This window comes from Lepidochelys kempii, chromosome 7 (genome assembly GCF_965140265.1).
Source record: "Lepidochelys kempii isolate rLepKem1 chromosome 7, rLepKem1.hap2, whole genome shotgun sequence".
In the NCBI taxonomy this organism is placed as follows: domain Eukaryota; kingdom Metazoa; phylum Chordata; order Testudines; family Cheloniidae; genus Lepidochelys; species Lepidochelys kempii.
Genome location: NC_133262.1, coordinates 2,167,587 through 2,172,679, shown reverse-complemented (window position 1 = coordinate 2,172,679; position 5,093 = coordinate 2,167,587).

Below are 5,093 nucleotides of genomic sequence, written 5' to 3'. Positions count from 1 at the left end.
GCTGTCTACACAGGGCGTTAGGTCGGTATAATTGCGTCACACCGGGATGTGGATTTCCCACACCCCCGAACAACGTCGTTACACCGATGGTTAGATGGGTACACTGACTGTTCACAACGTGCCAGGCCTAGCTACATACACACACTGCTGTGCTTCCGGGTGTCTAGGCTCAGACCACAGACAGCACGGCTAGAGGGCTCACCAGCTATTTAAAGGGATAATACCTGATTCCTCTATACCACTACATGGGAGCAGTGGGAACCACGGACGGGAAAAATTGAGCTTTGTTCCACCATGGCTGCCACCCCATCCTCCCCTGGGACTCTGGGATCCACCATGACACGACTGGGCCTTGACAGGCCTGAGTCTGAAAGGCGTCCTGACCAGACCAGGCCAGAGAGTGGGAATCAGTGAAACTGCTCCCGGCTTCAGCAAATCCTGAACACCACTTGGGATGTGAGGCTTGGGGTCCTGCTCCCTCGTGCGTCACCTTCCTTCCCCACTTTCTTTCTCCTCAGTCCAACCACTCTTGTTGCCTCTGTTGAACAAGGGGTAGCCAGCCAAGATGGCACCACCTTCTGCCACACTGCTGTGAGCCTCTGACTGGGAAGGGCAATGCCGTAAGCGCCATGAGCCCAGTCATGGTTTGCCAGGCTTCACCACGAGGCTGCAAGTGGAAGGCAGCCCCAGAGACAGAAGGGAGAGGGTCTGCCACTTTTGCTCACATTGAGCAGCACCTCCATTCATGAGTAGTTCCACTGAAATCAATGGGACGGGCCTCCGCATCTGGTCCATACTGCGCAGAAAGGTCAGTCCATACCCCTTCCCTTCTCCCTAGCTGGGAGGACCCCACGACACCGTTTACAGAGTCCTGAGGGGTCTCGTGGGACATTCGGAGCTGCAGCTGCCTTGTATAGAGCGAGGTCCATGTGTGGGAGTGAGGTCACCGAACATTCAATATTCTTGTGCTGCTCTCCCCGCTAGACAAGAATTCAGGGGTGATGAGGTCACAGGAGCAGATGAAATGGTCGCTCTTGCCTTAACAAAACTGCTCAGTAGCTCAGAAGCTGCTTTAGCAAAACGAGTGGCACTGAGGTACTAGCGACATGGACCCTGAACTTGTGCTCTCCGGAGCAGCTCCCATGCTCCCTGCAGTTCTCTCCCTAGAACAGGAGCAACCCGCTTTCTGCCCCTTTGCTGCTGTGCCCGTGAGCCGGGGTTCGGAGTGGGACATCAGTCAGCCTGCCTGGGGCCCGCCCCCTCTCCCCCTGAGTCTCTCCAGCTGGGCAGGGTGCGGGGAGCTCACTTTCTCACTGCCTCAAAGCATTTCCTGCAGGTGAAGGGCTAGTGGGGTCTGGGCAGCCACGGGGCACGTCTCTCCACGCTGAGCAAGGCAATGCAAGCTGGGAAACCTGGGATCTAAAGCCATTCCCACTGAACTCCTTGGGCCGGAGTCTCACTTACACTGAAGCCCCTTGACACCACTCTTCTATTTACATGCTTCTTAAGGCTGTTTGCACTGCCCCAAAGGTGGTTAAGAAGGCTTAGTGTTCATAAGAATCAGGCCCGTTGACTTTAATGTGGGTTGGATCAGGACCCTGGTGGTTAACCGTATTGATAAAGTATCCATGCCTGCATTTGGTCAGGGGAAGGAGTGCAAGACAACTGTACGCAAAGGCCCTGGATCAACACGGAATGCAAAGAAAAGGGGAGGAGGCAAAAATCTTTCTGCGCAAAGCAGAGAACCCTTAAAATGCTAATTAGAGCTGAATAATGTCTGCCACAGACCAGGGGCTGCTTCTGACTTCAGACGAATGGGGGCCTCGCTGTTCACGTTTCCCATTACAGCCCGGAAGTGCCGCTCTAGGTAGGGGTACGTCAGCAGTATTTCAATTACCAGCCCTGCTTTTCGGCTGTAAAGCTTTGCGCTGGGGTGATACGTGGGATCTAATTTGTCATGCTGCAAATTACTTTTTGAACCTATAAGATAATCCATTTGGCTCTAAGTGGTGGGAATGAAAAAGGACAAGGCTCCATTCACCATGTGCCAGGTGAACGGGGCCTGGATCCTGAAAGATGTATATTGCATACAGCACAGCGTGGAGAACCAGTCCCTCCGAAGAGCTGTTCCTGGCATCAGGCACATAAAAGTAACAGATGCTTAAAAGAAACCTGCCTAAATACATATTTGCTGTTAACTGTGGGCTCCGTTGGAAGCATTATGTCTTCTGGAGAAATAGGTGCTTGCTCAAGACAAACCGTACCATTTCACGTGAAGATAGCAGGCTAGATTCTGCTCTCAGTTACACCTGTGTACATTCAGCGTCACTCAGGCCAGCAAATGGGTTTACTCCAGATTTACACCATTCTCAATGAGAGCAGAATCTAGCTTATCTATTTTATAACCATCCAAGGACACTTTCCTTCTTTTCTTACAGATTTCTGTAAATAAAGACACCAAATGATGTTCGACTAAGATGAAAAGTGGCACAAAAGAAGGAACGGTAACAAAGTCCAAAGTAAGGCTGACACGCTGACCGTGATGCCCACAGTATCTTTTTTACACAACTGTGTAAGGTTGGAAACTGCATCATGAGGCCACCCAATCCAGGCTTGGTCAATTTACACCTTTATTCATAAATGTTCAGACAGAATTATTGTCCCTTATAGTTTCTGATGACATAATATGATAGACAATAAACAAATAAGACGGAACAGGTAGGAGCTCAAGTAACCGAGTTCTGGGGGACTGGGAAGTTCTCCTGAACTTCAAGATGGTCTCTGGCCTCCAAGCTGGTGTTCTCCTGTAGTCTCTCATCTGCTATTTCCCTGACTTGGGTCTTGCTTCCTTGGTTTCTTATTTCTTTCCATATTACACAGTCATTAGATTTCCTCCAGTCAACCTTATGTAGCATGACGCATACCCAGTTGTATATTCACCCCAAACTTTCATAATTTGTTTTTTGTGCTCCAGGCTATGTTGTTATAAATCATTAGCATTACATCAGCATTAAACATAGCCCTTATTTTCTGCCATTCAGAAATTTCCTTTATGTTTTGACGTCATTGTTCAGTGTATGTGGATCATCAGAACCTTTAATTGCTATTAAATCAGAATAGGAGAGTTATGGGAACAATATGACCTGACCTTAGTGTCAGCATTTTATTATCTTTTCCACACAGCGTCTTCATAGAATCATAGGACTGGAAAGGGACTCGAGAGGTCGTCTAGTCCAGCCCCCTGCACTCAAGGCAGGACTGAGTATTATCTAGACCACCCCTGACAGGTGTTTGTCTAACCTGCTCTTAAAAATCTCCAGTGTTGGAGATTCCACAACCTCCCTGGGCAATTTATTCCAGCGCTTAATTCAGGGGGACTATTTTGCTCAAAGTCTAATATCATGCTTATAAATCAGTAAAAAAAACCTGGTTGGTTTGCCTGTTGTATTTTGAGGTGCTTTTTATTTTGCAGCCTTGATATTCAGTTTTTTCCCCAACAGCTGCATCAGACTTGAATACTGCGTCAGCTGTCCCTTTGACATTGTTTGCTCCCCTGGCCCCTCTTATTTCCTATGTAACAAACTCCACAAGTGTTCCCGGCACGGGAGAGCCAAGCTCAGAGGGTGGACAATGGTGTAAATTAGACCAGCCCCTCACACTAACTTAGCTTCAGCTTGAACAGTGGTTCAACCACATTATAAAGTCACTGAGCGTCTCACAGAGAAATATTGCTTTATTTCTCTGCTGTAATTTGGGGCCTTACCCTGCGAAGTTTTACGTAGGCAAGTAACCCAATGACTTCAGTAGTAATATTTATGTAACGGCAAGTATGTGATCATATCTATCATCTGTTGCAATTCCTACGTGAACTACTTTTAAACTGAGCAGTAAAGAGGCACATGAGATTCTGGGATAGGTCATACATCTTTCTGGGTTTATATGTTGAGAAAGAAATTAGGTGGAGAACAGCTAAGTATGAATAAAAGGCCAAAAGGAGGAATGAAGTAAACAAATGAATTAGCAACCTTTGAGCAAGATAATTATGACGTATCCCTTTGTGTGCACATGGATATTTTTGTCAGTACAAACCTGAGCTTCCATGTGAATAACCACACAGACTTCCTTGTTCTTGTGGTTTGTTCTGATCCGCTGAGGTGTGTGTAGTTGATTTAACATTTACTAGACCGGCAGCACAATGCACATGGAAAGTGTTTGTGGTGATTCACAGAGGGGATGGGCTGTACCATGGACTCAACCCAGTGGATCACTGGACTTACAAGCGTTAGTCAGAAGGTGTCCTGTCCTCTCTCTGACAATACCCCATTTGGAACGCAGCCTTCAGAGAGTAAAGAGACCTGTCGGACGGTTTCCCTGGTATGTACATTTGAATTAAGGCCACAAAAGAGCTCTGATACCTTTGTGTTGCTGGAAAAATGCCCAGAAAGAGTGGTTTTTTAAGTACAGTATAACTAAAATAATAGATTTTTGTCCTCTATTTTGGTGACCATTGTAGATGTTTTTTACAATTCAATCTGGCTCAAGCAAGGGTGATTTCAGTAGCTCGATGTAAAATAAAACACAGCTAGCAGCAACCATTTGGGACAGCATATTTATTTATTTTCCCTTATTTATCATCCCTTATTTATTATCCCTTCTTATAATATGGGGAAGCTGAGAGAGAAATCGGATTAGCTGGTGTACTTTTACAGTCTATAACCTGGGGACAGGTTTCCTTCTTTCCACTCCTCACTCTGTTCTTACTCTTCTTTATTTCTATGTATCTGGTTTTTCAAAGGAAAATTTTCCAGCCAGGGTACTTGTACAACACTATTTGTGGCAAAAGTTAGTTTTAAAGCCCTGAGCCATTTCAGTTTCTGCATGTCCATTGACTAACTGGAGATAGAACCTGTTGTCTGATGTGTGTTCTGTGCCAAATGTCTTTATTGTTTACTAATATCAGAATATCACTAGAAGTATTTCTGAAAGAAACAGGATTTTTTTAGTACCAGTGCCAAATGCTGTGGCTAATTAAAATGTAATGTTTATGGCTAGTCTAAGGGCCAGCTGAGTATTGGTTGGTTGTTTTTTGATAG